This window comes from Chenopodium quinoa, unplaced genomic scaffold (assembly GCF_001683475.1).
Source record: "Chenopodium quinoa cultivar QQ74 unplaced genomic scaffold, ASM168347v1, whole genome shotgun sequence".
Lineage (NCBI taxonomy): Eukaryota > Viridiplantae > Streptophyta > Magnoliopsida > Caryophyllales > Amaranthaceae > Chenopodium > Chenopodium quinoa.
This window is the reverse complement of record NW_018744757.1, coordinates 1,243,475-1,259,408: the sequence shown is the minus strand read 5'-3', so window position 1 is coordinate 1,259,408 and position 15,934 is coordinate 1,243,475.

The window sequence follows — 15,934 nt, the reverse complement described above, 5'->3', positions numbered from 1 at the left end:
TTAGATGGAGTATTGGTCAAGTCTTCCTTGATGGGTAGTACAAAATCCTACTGCGAGTATTGCATTATCTTCTTTTTACAAAGCTTGGATGAATGCAGCGGATAAGGGCGAATTAAACAAGGCTCGATGTCAACTTCAAACAGCCACCGCTCGTAATGCACCTAAGCCTTTGATGCATTCAACTACTACTACTCCTATTAGTGGCCAAAACAAAGGAGTGAGAAAAAAATTAGACTTCTCATCCCCTAAGGCTCGTTCGAAGGAAACAAAAAGGAAAGCTCTCTCCAAACCCGCGCAACAAGGTATGAAAATAAAAAAACCTTCACCAAATACTCACAAGAAAGCTTTAATAATAGTCAAAGGGAAAGGAAAGCAGGTTGCAAAGGCCCCAATCCCTAAACTGAAAAATAATGTTTGGGTGAAGAAGAAGAGTTTAGGGGAGAGCTTCAAGGTTTCCGAAAATACTGCGATGAAAACTACTCCTCCATCGTCTGTGACAATTGAGGACATAGTAAAGCCTCAGAGTGTTACACAATTTCCCCATTAGTTTTACATTGAATAAAGTGTAATCACTACTATGTTTTTTTTTTCGTTTACAATCTAGTTCAATAATGTCTCTCTTTTGAAATTTGAATGAAATAAAATGAGCTTTATATTTATATTTTGATATGACCGAATCATAAAGATTGCCTACATATTCGCATTACGAAATCAGGTCTTTGCGTAGTTCTAATATTTTTTTTATTATTTTCTTTAATCTCTTAGGTAGAAATTAAATGAAAAATTAATCAAACCTTGTTTAAAAATATTAAATCAAAGTTTAATTTTATTTTCCGAGTATATGTTATATTTAAGAAACACCCTCTTTTTGTCGCAAGTAGAAATCGCAACATCATTAAAACGTAAAAATTCGGGTTCGCAGTTTGTCATTAGGTGGCGCGCGCAACATTTGTAGTTGCGAGAGCCTGTCGCGCGCAACGAAATCTGTTGCGCGTGACATCCGCGCGCAACTCTTCCAGTTGCGTGCGATACTTGTGCTACGAATGTCTCGAGATTTTTTTTTAAAAATTCCCTATTATTACCCCCCCTCCCCAAGTGTGAATATTTTTTCGTGATGTTCAAAAAAATTTGAACACTTAGAAAGGTGTTTTATTTCTAAATTACCCCCCAAGTGTTATGTATTTTACCGTGTTATTCGGTAAAATGCATAACCCTTAGAATCTTTCAACTGAATGCTAAAAATTGGTTGTATGAGTTAACGAGTTTATCGGATTTCATATGCAATATTTCTTAAGTCGATTAATGTTTATTAATTGGCGAATTTCATCTCCTTCGATATCCATTAATCTAACGGCTCCTCCTAATTGGATTTCAATTATGCGGTAGGGACCTATCTAATTAGGTTTGAATTTCCCTCTTGGATCGGTTTATGGATCCCTAACCTCCTTTAGTACAAAGTCACCTTCTTTTATATTTCTAGGTTTGACTCTTTTATTGAAATGACGTGCAATACGCCTTTCGTAGACTTGTACATGATGCAAAGCTCTTAATCGCCGTTCATCGAGGAATAAAAGCTCTTCATACCTCGTTCTTACCCATTCAGCTTCCGGTAGCTTACTTTCAAGTACGATGCGTAGGGATGGAATTTCCAGTTCGACTGGTTGAATTGCGTCCATTCCAAAAACTAAGAAATATGGAGTTACTCCTATTGATGTTCGTATAGACGTTCTATAACCACATAATGAGAAGTGTAGTTTATTCGGCCAGTCTTTATAATTTTCTGCCATTTTCTTAATGATGATTGTTATATTTTTATTTTCCGACTCTACAGCTCCATTCATTTGATGTCTTTATGGGGATGAGTGATGATGTTTTACTTTATAACGAGTTAAGAGAGTCTCGACTTCAGCTTTGAATTGAGATCTTTGATCACTAATTAGTTCATGTGGAATTCATATCTACAAAATATGTTTTGTTCGAGAAACTTTGCGACATGTTTAGAAGTGATATTCACGTAAGAAGCAGCCTCAATCCACTAAGTGAAGTAATCGATGGATACTAATACATACTCGTGCCCTCCTGCTCCAGTTGGAGAGAATTTCCAATTATGTCAATTTCCCGAATTAAAAAAGGCCAAGGGGAAGTGAGATTGTATAGTTCGGATGGTAGAAGGTGTTGTAAATTAGCGAACATTTGGCACTTTGGACATTTTTTAACATATTGTGTGCAATCATGTTCCATAGTAGACCAATAGTACCCTTGTCGTGAAATTATTTTTGAAAGCATTTTACCATTCATGTGAGGTCCACAAACACCTTTGTGAGTATTTTCCATAAGGCTTGTGGCTTTCGATTGGTCTATACGTAATAAACTTTGGCCATTAGGTCCTTTTTTGCATAATTGACCATTTAATAGACCATATTGGGCCGCAAGTGTTTGTAAGGCTCGTTGGTCTTTCGATGAAGTATTTTCAGGATATATTCCATGGGTAATATATTGGAGGATGTGATCATACCAGGGACTGCCTCCTTCGATGTCATTTATTTCCTCTATTGCGTTGCAATACGCTGGTTCTTCTCTTCTATCAACGTATAATGGCATCATATTTAAGAGATCTGGAATGTTGATCGTTGAGGCTAATTTTGTTAGCGCATCGGCAAATTGATTGTCATCCCTTGGGAGATATTTAAAATCAATATGTTCAAAATGCTCGATGAGTTGCTCTAGGTGTGCTTGATATAATATCATTGTGGAGTTCTTTATTTTCTATTTTTTTAGTATATGGTTTATAATCAAACTGGATTCTCCATATACCTCTAATTTTTGCACACTTATGCTAGCTGCTGCTTCTAATCCAATAATGCACGCTTCACATTCTGCGGCATTGTTAGTAACCTCAAAGTCTAGTTAAAAAAAAATTGAAGTATGTGCTCCCTCTGGACTTATGAGTAACACTCCTATGCCACATCCTTTTTTATTGGACACACCGTCAAAGTACATTACCCATGAGAATCTCTTCATCCGGAAGATAAGTATTTTCTGCACGACTTGTTTGAATTGGATTTTGTGCCAGAAAGTCGGAAATTACTTTTCCTTTCATTGATTTTTCAGGAATATATTTTAACTCAAATTCGGCGAACATCACCAACCAATTAGATATCCTTCCTTGTATGGGTGGTTGTTCAAACAAATACTTTATTGGATTTTGTTGAGAAATCACATGAGTAGTGTGTGGTAACATATAATGTTGTAATTTTTTGGTTGCCCACACTAATGATAGGCTTGTCTTTTCCAAGGTGCTATATTTTGTTTCATATTGGATGAATTTTTTAGTTATGTAATATATTGCACGCTCAACTTTTTCTACCTCTTGTGCTAACATGGCACCTGTGTTGTGTCTGTAACTGTAATGTATAGTCTAAGAGGTAGTTTGGGTACTGGTGGTGCTAAAATTGGTGGACTTTTGAGATAATCTTTGATTTTCTCAAAGGCCTTTTGGCATTGATCGTCCCTTTCATATTTCTCCTCTTTTTTCAATTTGTTAATAAATCCACTAATGTATTGTAGTTTGCCAAGGAATCCCCTAATTTCTTTTTCTGTTTGTGGGGGAGGCATGTCAACAATTGTCTTTATTTTAAAGGGATCGATCTCGATGGCACGTGTGCTTACTACAGATCCAAATAACTTGCCAGAAGTTACTCCGAAGGCGCATTTTTGTGGATTCAATCTCATTTTGTATTCTTTTATGCGAGTGAAAAATTTGTGTAAAGCTTTTATATGTCCCATTCTATCTTTGGACTTCACGATCATATCATCCACATACACTTCTATTTCTTTATGCATCATATCATGCAGGAGAGTCGTAGCCGTTCTTTGGTACGTAGCTCTTGCATTTTTTAAACCAAATGGCATGAGTGTGTAGCAATACGTACCCAAGAGGTAATAAAGCATGTCTTTTCTTCATGTTCTTTTGCCATTAAAATTTGGTTGTAACCTGCGTATCCATCCATAAAGGATAACATCGCATGTTCAGCCGTGTTATCTACCAATATATTAATATCTAGTAGAGGAAAATCGTCTTTAGGGCTAGCTTTATTAAGGTCCCTAAAGTCGACACACATGCGTACTCGTCCATCCTTTTTAGGGAATGGGACGATGTTCGCTACCCATTCTGGGTAATTACATACGCGAATAAAACCTACATCTAATTGTTTTTGTACTTCTTCTTTTATTTTTAATGCGATATCAGGTTTCATTCGTCGAAATTTTTGTTTTACTACTGGTTTAGAGGTAGGGTTCAAGGGAATGTCATGTTCCGCAATTTCCCTATCTATTCCAGGCATGTCCTTGTATGACAAAGCAAACACGTCTTCGAATTCTTTGAGCGTTGATATGAGGGTCGATCGCTCTTCTTGATTTAGAGTTAAGCCAATTTTGATTTCACTTTTATTTTTGTTAGTTCCCATATTAACTATTTTAGTTTCTTCAACAATAGGGTTCTTTTGTTCTCGTTCATTCATTAGTTCAACCAATTTATTAATGTTATCATCTTCATTAGATTGATTGTTATAGCATTCGAAAGATTCAAGAGAAGGCATATACTCGGAAATAGTGCTTAAATTATTAAAATGAAAAGAGAGTACATCAAGAGAAGAATCCTTTTTGGGATCTTCGTCCTTAGAATAAAGACTCAGTAATGGCCACAAGGCCTAGATTTTCAGCTTCCTTAGAGTCTATAATGGATTCATCGTCCGATTCTTCAAACATCTTCCCTTCGCTTGTGACGATTTTCAGCTTATCGCTTTTGTGATCGGTACATTTGAAAGATTTCCTCCATCCATGATCAAAAGTTTCATTTGAAAGGGTGATCAACGAGGTTGGGTCAGAAGCTTAATCTTGAATGGCGTTTTGATTGGTCATTGTAGTGATATGATTTTGATCTAGTCCAAATAGCAAGTTAAATGCTTGCCCATCATAGCACCCTAGAGTTGGGTGTTTTGATTTAACGATAATGAGATCGTCATCCAAGAAGTAGCAATCATGACATATTTCAAATCCAGGCTTCTTGATTCCTTCAAGAGCTAAGGCTTCTGGAAAGTCATAGCATGGGTAATCTTCTCCCTCCCTAATGAATTTTCCATTAAGAGTTTTTTGATAGGATGGGAGTAAAGTGATTATCCCTTTCACATTGTTGTCTCTACGTGCTTTGTTTTTTGCATTGTGAGACTCCAATTCTTCTTTTCCTGGTTTATATCCCAATCCAAAGGAGAAGCTTTTCTTTGGGATTGGAAGTAAGAGAGATTTCGTCATTCCTATTCCCTAAGGCATCCCAAGAAAGTAACTACTCTTGAGTAAGATGTTTTTTACTATCCGAGTGGAATATGGATCAAGCTTGAATGGTTATTCAAAGTCTTCTTCCATTTCAATCGTGTAGATTGGGTGCGCGGCGAGTCCTCACATGTCCTCTTCATCATTATCATGGTTTATTTCTAAGAGTGATTGATCATTTATTTCTATTTTGAGTGGAGAAGCATGTATAGTCATAGGAAGCCTTTGATAGTTCAACTTAATCATTTGATGAAGTAAGGATGGTATTGCACCAAGCTCATGTATCCAAGGACGTCTAAGTAAAAGGTTGAATGTAGGTTTTATGTCCATAACATGGAATTCAACCATCTTTTGAATTGGGCCTGTGGTAATTGGCAGCTTAACAGTTCCACACACCGATCTTCTCGAATCACTACTACAAAAACATGAATATAGAACGCCTAAAACATACAATATAGAACGCCTCAGAGGCGTTCTTTTGAGGGGGTTCCCTATTGATATGTCCAATTTATATAGTGTTTTACCCCCGTCCCATGGTCATAATTAGTAGTGTTTTTGGCTCTTTAGAGCCACTTTTATTACTAATTTGTGTTTTCTAGTGTTTTTGTAGTTTTGCTTGAGTTTTGTAGGAAATTGCACACTTGGAGCGTTTTCCGGGTTTTCACGAAGCAACTACGAGCATTAGGAGGACTAGACCGTTTTTGAAGCCCGGGACCGGTGGGAGCCGGTGATTAAGGGCTCGGAATGTGATATTGGGGCAATTGGATTGAGTATTCAAGACCCAAAGAGGCAATACGGATTGGGGCGAAGAATCGAGCCCAATCGAAGTCCAAGCCTCGAAGAAGAAGTCGGGCCCGATCAGGCAAGCATACGCCCGATCAGGCGGGCGTGCATAAAGCAGCACCAAGAAGAAAGGCGCGCCTGATCGGGTGAGCGTAGGCTCGATCGGGCGCAGCACACCAGCCAGGGCTTAGAAAAAAGGCGGGCCCGATCGGGCGCGTGTTTTTTAGGGACCTGATTAGTTTTGGTTTAAGGATTTGTTTTAGGGATGTTTAAGTACGATTTTTGTACGTAATTTTTTATTACCTTCTCTTTTAGATTTTCTCTCTCTACTTAGAATATTTTCTCTCTCTTAAACTCTCTCAACATTGTTCTTAATTCCATTCGTTAATCCAGATTTCTTTTGGTAACAATTTGTTCTCTTTTAATTTTAGTTATTTTATTTAATTCTTTTATTATGTCTTGTTTTATTGATTTGATTAGTTTAGATTTAATTATGGTTGAGTTGTTTTATTTCTAGGGTTTATGGGGATCTAATCAAATAATATGATGGGGTAAATTTGTGATTGTTGATTATCAATGCTTGATTTATTTCCTATTGATTGATTTAATGCTATGCAATTAGGTTTGGCTAGATTTAATTGTAGGAAAAATTGATTCTAATAATCCCACCTTTAGCCGATTCGCTTTTAATATACCTACCTTTCGATTATTATATAATAATCCCACCTTTGGGGTGCATTCTCTTTTAATGGTCCCTAACCTGTTGGTAACCGGTATAATAGGTTAACATGCCATGTGGCACTTTGTAATTTGCCGAAATATATTTTTTTCATTTATTTTTTTTATCTTTAAATTTAATTTTTTTCCCCTTTCCTTCTTCCTTTTCCTTTTCCCATCCTTCATCCATTATTCCCGACCCTGCATCGGACCACCCACATCCACGACCCCGAAACACCAATCCCAGCCATGCCCACCCTTGAAATAGCCCATCCGAGCCACTTTCACCCCCGAAACACCCTACCCCAACCTATCCCTATTCCGAAACTCTTCATTTCAGCCCTCCCATGCACACACCGAAATGCCCAATTAGGTGTTCAAATTGGAGCATCGATTGAAAATTGTAGGTGTCAAATTGCTCGACTAGAGGTTGGAATTGTGATTGTAGGTGGTCGAATTGTTGATTGCGGGTGGTTTGGAGGTAAAATTGTTGTTGCTTGGTGGCTAATTGGAGTACTGTAGGGACTACGAGGTGGCTTGCTGCTGTGTTGTGGAGCGTGGAGATTGTTGGTTGTTGTTGCGTTGTTGAGTGACGGTGGCTGGTGAAAAAGAGGTGTCGTGACTGTTGGTGAGTGAGCAAGGAGCAACGAGGGAAAAGGTGGTCGGAATTGTATGTTGTTGTTGGTGCTTGGTGGTCGGAATCGTAAGGGGGATAGTCAACCGGTGGTTAGGGAAGGGAAGCTGCTGCTGCCAAGGAGTAAATTAAACAAAAAAAAACACTTTAACTTACCCAAAGAATAGGTTACCGGTCATGAAGGACCATTAGAAGAGAATGTCCATCAAATGTGGGATTATTAGATAATAATTAAAATGTGGGATTATTAGCAGTGAACCGATAAAAGGTGGGATTATTAGAATCAATTTTTCCTTAATTGTATGAGTTTAGCAATATTAATTCGAGATTCGACAGATGAGAATTGATGTTTAGGCTTAATTTCAATAGGCGGACTAATTTATAAATGGTTAAGTCGAGATTCGACAGATGTCATTTAATACCGGTAAATTAGCTCTGTGATTATAATATGTAGCGAAAGCCCTTTATAATCTGATTAATTGATGCTTGATGATTGCTTATTATGATTTTCCCTGGAATATTGTTTATTAGTGAACCTATGCCCTAGGTTTCCCTTTATTGATTTAAACCCTTTTTATTCCTTTCCTACTCTTACTTTTAATATTAAATTACATTTTTACAACAAACTGTTACTTGATAATTTAGACTGCATTTAATTAATTAGGAGTAAATTGACTTGTTTCCCTGTGGTTCGACCCTTCTTCCCTATCTACATAGTTAGTGGATTTAGGTTTACTTTTGATTAGGTGAATACGACTTGAGCCTGTCACCTATAAAGTCTACAGAACGCCTCAAAGAGGCGTTTTATATCTAACACAATACATATCGCCTATCTAAGATAAGCTCTTCATATTTAAGGTACAAAGTGAATAAACAACAAGGACAAGAGAGCTGTCATCTTAGGAAAGGCGCTCTATAGCTACATAAAACCAGAACGCCTATCATAGTTAGGCGCTCTCCATTCCTCACTTTTTTAAATAAAAAAATATTATATAATATAATAATAATAATAATAATAATAATAATAATAATAATAATAGTAATAATAATAATAATAATAATAATAATAATAATAATAATCCACAACTAGGCCAGCTCGCTTCCGCCAACCTCAAAAATAGAAAACCTGCACCGTATCAAACACTCGCAAATGAAAAGTTTTAGTATAAGAAATTAATCCCAATTACATCATATAAATCAATCGATAAAAGATAAAATTCAGAATTTATTACATGAAAATCAACTAATAAGAGATGAAAATCGGATTATGACATGAAAATCAATTAATAAAATCACGAAAATCATAAATTTTAAAACATAAAAATCAATTGATAAAAGATGAAAATCAGAAGTTATAAGTTTATAACATGAAAAACAAAACAGATCTAAAATACTCGTAATTGAGAAATAAAAATCAAAATCAACATTTTGAATTAGAATTAAATCATGAACTATAGATCGAAAAAAGCCCATAAAAATCATATTAATTACTTTAAAACAACCAAAAATCTGATATAAACATTAAATTCCAACACAAATGAGTTAACCTTCATATACCGTACCTTTATGCATCTTTAGACTTCACAATCTGTTCTACAGTAGCAACACCTCATTTCAACTGACCTAGATCTAGCGACAAAAACTTATACGACTCGATCGACGGCGGCATCAAATTAAACTTTTGAAAATTTGAGGGAAATGTTACAAAAAAGCATGCGTTAGTCTTTATTTTTGAAATTGAAAAACAAATTTACTAGCCTTCTAGTGGGGTTTCAGAGGAGATAATAGAGGAAAAGGAATGGAGATGAGGAGAGAGAAAGACTGAGGGCAGCGTGAGGTTTGAGAGGAGATAATAGAGGAAGTGGAATGGAGATCAGAGGAGAGAAAAACGAGAGAGAAAGAATGAGGGCGACGTGAGGTTGATGAGTGGAATTTTATTTTCTAGGGTTAGATTTTTATTTATTTAGTTTTTTCTCTAATCATGTTAAAATCATATAGATCGCTTAACTTAGAAAGGCTTTCTATATCTATAATCATATTTTCTACAAAACAACTATAAAATGCTTAACTGTGAGAGGCGCTTTATAGGTTTAAACATACAAAGCACTTATCTTACATAGACATTCTATAGAATGCTAGAGATTGCCTATCTAACTTGATAGCTCTATATTATGCGTTATTTATTCTCTATTTTGTGGTAGTGAATTTTCATAGGCCCTAATTCTTTGTGTTGTTGATTGAAAATCTTTTTATGGATTTAGGCCTAAGTATTTTGCCGTTCGTAATGGGCATACGTTTACAGCTGACCCATTGTCTACCAAATTAAGAGGGATATTGTATCCCTTGCATCACACAGTTAAGTATAATGCATTGTTGTGGGTAGTGTCTTTTGAAGGCAAATCATCATTAGTTAAAATGATTGATTTATCGGATTTCTCGCTAGTAAGCAAGCTAACGATATCCTTAGGGGTTGTGTCTGTGCTTACAGACAAAGCCGTTAGAGTGTTCATTAGAGAATTTCTATGTTCTTTAGAAGTACTTAGGAGTTCCCAAATTCTAACATTGGCCTTGGATTGGCAAAGTTATTTGACCAATGGATATTCCACCTCAAGTGGAGGTGGTATTGGATTTTGTACTTAACCTTGAGTTTGATTTTGTGTGGTCGAAGATTCATTTGGTGGTGGTGCTTGGTAGACACGCCCAGAATGAGTTAATTGATCTATCTCATTTAGGTGAGTTGTAGAACTCACAAACCAACTTTCTTCTAGAGGCTTTGAATGTGCCTTCGTTTCAAGATGTTCTATGAGTTGTGCTTGATGTCATTCTTCATCCAAGGAGAGATTTGATAAATCTTGTGACTTCCCCAAGAAATGATCCCAATCAAGCGCTCCATTTGTTTCATTTTGTAAATGAGATGGAGTGGTACAACGGCATACTTAGAGACATATAAGTCTTGAAAGTCGTCATCCCATAGTCCACATACTTCATTAGTTTCCCCTACAGTTATTGTGGATAGAGGTTCTCCTATAGGTGTGATATAGTCCAAAGGATTGAATATATCACTTCCCATATGGTCCTCATCGATGTGAAACACCCCTAAGGGGGACGCATTATTGTTAGGTTTAGGCTTGGGAATTCTCCCATGGTCTACTAAATCTTGTATTTTTTGCTTTAAACATAGCAACGTTCAGTATCATGTCCAATGCCTCTATGATAAGCACAATAAGCATTACCATTCCATTGAGGAAATCTTCTTTCTGGTGGAGTGGGTGGTGTTGTCCCTGATGGCGCGAGTAAGCCTTTTTCAGTTAATTTTTCTAACAATTCTTTATAGCTTACAAAAAATGGAGTAAATTTTCTTTCTTTTGTCCATCTTTTTCTAGGATCATCATATCAATTTGTGTTATTGTATTGCGTGGAAGTCGCAAATACGTCAATAAAGGATGATGCATTATCATTCCCCTTCTTGTAGTTATTCTTAGGTTGATAATGATGATGAGGTTTGTTTGCTTTTTCTTTAGCAAGATCATTTTCAATCCTAGTAGCCACAGAATAGACCTTTTGAAAAGTGTCTAAACCAAGGTAACGTAGATGTTTGTTGTACTTTTCATGACAGTTGTCAATGAACTTTTGTACTAACTCGAGTTCAGGTGGCCTTTGGGCAAGGTGGGACGCCTTTTCTCGCCATCTACCATAGAAAGCAAGGAAACCTTCATCGTCGCCTTGTTAAGCATCTCGAGTTCACGTAAAGTTGACTTAAACTCTACATTACTCTCATATTGGGTAATGATAGCCGAAACTACATCTTCCCATGTTGCCTTGAATTTTAAATGTAGCCCATAGTACCACTCTCTTGCGGTTGGGTCTAGGGATAAGGGGAAAGTCAAAGCATAAATCTTAGGATCAACTCCCTTTAATGCTATAGTGCCAGTAAAACACATTAAATGATTTTGTGGATTATTGGCCACCTTAAATATTGGCAAGTCCGTAGCTACGAACTTTTCCGGTAAAGCAAGTCCTGGGGGAGGAGCAAACTTTTCTGCGTCAAAGTACTTATTCCCCATTGAATAATGAAGAACTAGCTTCTCCAGCAACTTTTCTTTGATGGATAATTGTTCCATCTTTTCTTGCAAGGCTAAGGTTTCAGCATTTTTCATTTTAGCCTTTTCCATTTTCTATATTCTTCTCTCCTCAGCCTCTTAAGCCTTTTCGTCTCTCAAACGAAGAATCTCTTGTTGAAGTTCTTCGATGGATGGAATTCTTGTTTGACTAGAATTAGTTGTCGAAGAAAAGTGGTTTAAAAGGGGTTGATCTTAGGGTGGTAAATGTAGAATGCGAGTGCCCGGGAGTCCTCTTTCCCAAGCTTGGAAACTGGCCCTAAAGGATTACAAAAGGATAAGTAAATCGATACGCTTGTTTAAAAAGGGAGAAATAAAAAAAGAAAAGACGCAAAATATATAAAAACGGATAACATCAGTGTAGACGCCTAAAAATGTCTCCCCAAAACTAAACACGATGATGAACAACCTTTCACTGCCATTATTGGTCGGGTTGAGTATTTAATATTGGAGTGCTTAAATCAATATTTCCATTTCATAAACCAACCCAACTTCTAGCCCATTTCCCCAAACCGTAACTTATTTTCCTCTTTTCGTGCCTTTAAACCCAAAATAATTAATTTCGTGTCTTTTAAAATCATTCATTTCGTGTCCTTTTTATAAAAATGTTTAATACAGTTTATTTTGGTCCACAATATGGGTCCAATGATTGAATATTTGGATGGGGCTTTAAAAGAGATTTCCAACGATATATTATAAGCCCAAATCCGAGTTATAACGAATAAGTTATGACCAAAATATTAAATTGAGCCCAAACTGAACCTAAGCCCACCTTACCTACGACCCAATGATCATGTGGAGGGTCCAAATGATTTAATCTCAATCCTAAACCAATTAGGATTAATTAGAAGATTCTATAAGTTTCTAAAAGACCTTAATTATCCTTTTTGAAAAGATAAGATGAAAGAGTTTGAAATTGAATAAAACTCCTTTTTTTGAAAGTCCTAATTTTATTCGAATTGAAAGACATTCAAAGATAGACAGATATTATTTTCGTGCATCATAGTTTTTATCCATAGTTTATATGGTTGGATATCCCTTGAAATTATATTTCCAATAATATATTATAATATCAATTCCGAGCTATAACGGAAAAGATATGAATAAAATGTCAAACTCTATCCGAAACTGACACTGTCTCACTATTTAGGCCATATCTTTTATTCTATAAAATATTTTAATTTGATTTTAATTGGGTTAGAAAGTAGAGTTCAAGATCTTTCCAACGATATCTTATTCATCTTTTTTCGATTTCTGGATCAAAAGATATGATAAAAACAAAAACCGCAAAAACTAAAGTCTATCGAGTTTTATTCCGATTTAATTCGGATCTTATCTTAATTCTTCGACCCTTCTTTTTTTTTTCTCTATAAATAGAGGTCATATCATTCATCAACAAGCTTGATCATCAAATAATTCTCTCCTCCCTCTTTAGCCTAAACACTAGCCTCCCCATTCTTTCACTATTTCTTCCTTTAAGCACTCCAAGGAGTCCATACAATACCTGAAGTTCTATACTTTAACCAAGGCGTGATAGGTAGAATGAACCGAGGGTTTGGACCAAATTAACTTTACTTTTTAGTTAATTTAATTTAATTTCCATTTGATTTATTTTTATTGAAGTTACTAACAATTTATTCATGATGTAGCAATTACAAGGAACGCGCGGAATGTGAGTAATTAATTAATTTAATTACTTATTATTTTTATATTGTTAGTATCATGATAGGTTTATTTATTATTCGATTTGACTAATGATATTATTGTTGAATTACTTCCAATATTAATGTTTATTCTATTATTATTATGATCACCATATTGCATGTTTAAAGGGAATATGTAATTGAAATCACGCCTAATAAGATAATTTGGACAACCGATTTAGGATCCTTTTTAATCTTGTTGTTTAATCAAGTGATCACAAATATTTTAGAATTATGTGTTGCATTAATATTCAACCAATTTAGCTTAATAATAGATTGGAGCGAATTGAATATTTTATTTGCATGCCTTTGAGATCGCAGGAATCATTTGTCACTATAAGAATCGAGTAGAGGCCAATACGGGCGAATGTGACTCCATGGCTCACTTCGTACCATCATCCCCGATCCTCCTTTCGTGGTTCCGAACCATATGGAGTTAGTAATCTCATGGATTATGAATGGGGTGTAACCTTCATGGGTCAATTGTTGTTGCCTATCGTTGTCCCTTATTCGTGGTTGCCTTTTATGATCCGTGAACGGTTTACAAGTTCCTTAAAAACTTGTTGGCGGCTCCCTACTTTTCTTGTCCCTAATCGTGTCCCTTATCGTATTATGTCAATTCCCACTTCCTATGAGTGCCAAGCATATTCACACATGCATTAACGTAGGCGCACTTCGAACGACGCCTACAATTTAACGACTCCACTGGGGAGGATTCTTGGTTATTTATCGATTTGAGTGATCGGTATTAATTAAGATGAGTGGATGAGACTTGAAAAATTCTTGAATTGTATTCCTACGATTTAATTGGCATTGTCACATATGCATATGATTTTTTTTTTGTTACCTATTTTCCCACAATAGTACGTGTTCTACGTATGTGGCTAGCCCGGGGGATTTATGCTCTATCAACCCGAAAACGCTCATGGCAATAAGGGTTCATCAGAGTTTTTAAATCCACCCAAACCATGGAGTCGAGATCGATTTCATCACGAACTCGCGGAGCTGCCCGTTGGCATACACCCTCAAGGGAGGCTGCCTTGCTAACGCGTCCAAACTCTTAACCATGGTACCCTTTGACACCCAAAATCTTGACTATAGTCGAACATAGAACTTGACTTTATGTTGCGAATTTCATTGCATCATGCTTGACTATATGCTTATGTGTGCATTTTTTTTATTGACCTTTTTTTAATTATTTTATTTTTCTCTTATCAAACCCCTTTTTTCATTGTTAGAGTCGAGCCATAAATTTTTTTTTTTAATTTTTGAGTCACCCGGATTTTAATTCCCGTATACTGCATAAGAGTCAACCTGTTTTGGTCATATCCGGAGTTCTAGAAAGAGTTATGTGTCGTGCCACATATGGATCTGTAGCCCCGAGTTTTATCTTTCATTTAGAATTGGTTTCGTCCCAATCAAAGTCACATATCAAAAGTTATAATCGATATACTATATCCTGTCCAGTTTAGGTGTCTTTTTAGCGTCAATTTTCTTATTTATTTTTATTAATTTTTTTTAAACTTTTCGTGTCAAGCTAGTCTTATCCAATTCCTTTAATCCGTGTCAACTCGTATAACATAGGATTATAGATTTTTGTTTTAATTATTTATTTTTTTACACCCATGAATCCTAACTCTTCTAGAATTCTAGTCCTTTTTTCTAGTGTCTTGTGATTTTTTGTGCTAACCTTAACATGTGTTCTTTGTCTTTGACTGTGGTTGATCTTATTTATGACTAACGATTTCCAATGGACCGTTTTCACCTAGTAAATAGCATAAACATTAAAATTGGACAAAATTAATCAAGTTAGTTTGTCTTTTAGTCTTCCGTGCTATTTGGTCATTGGGTCCTTTGTTTTTCACAGTGTCCTCATGTCTAGCCATGAGATCATACCACGAGACTTAATAAACTCACCCAATCACACATGTTGAGTCATTGCACACACTTTGTCTTCGAGTAATGCACTATATTGTTTATGATTGTATACTAGGACCATGCATGTTCCGTCGTAATAGGAATGAGTGGAGTATTTTCTATAAGTTTTCAAAATTGTTCCATGCACTCTTCCTTTCCAATCTGAGTATTAAGTTAATGCATTAGATGAGTCCGTCCTTACATAGTACTTGATTCTAAAATCAATAGGCAATAGTTGGAAGAATAAGGGGAACGTCATTCCTTTCTTCTTTCCTTCTAATCAAAGCATCAACAACAAGAAACTTTTTTCCTCAGTAGGCGGCAAGAAGTAACTCATAAACAGCCATGAAGACAAAGCACGATGCAAGCTTCTCACCAAGATTTCATGTTTTCTTCTTCTTTTGTTTCAAACCTTTCCCCCTAAAAAGTCTAGCATAGGTTCTGCTTATCCATGTGTCTATGTGTCACATTTCTTACCTTCTTCATAAACGAGCATCTCTTTCTTACATTCGATCATGTGATCAGCAAAAAGAAAAAAAAATTAAAAAAAATTAAAATAAATAAATAAATAAATAAAAATTACCGAACTAAACGCAAGGTACACCGATGACTTGAGGCACCTTTGCAACCCTGTCATTCCCCTTAAACCATTTTCAATCAAATATCCATTTCTTCATCAACCACTTTGAGCCTCGTCTAATGGTTGGCCTCATTTATTCAACCCACATTCACTT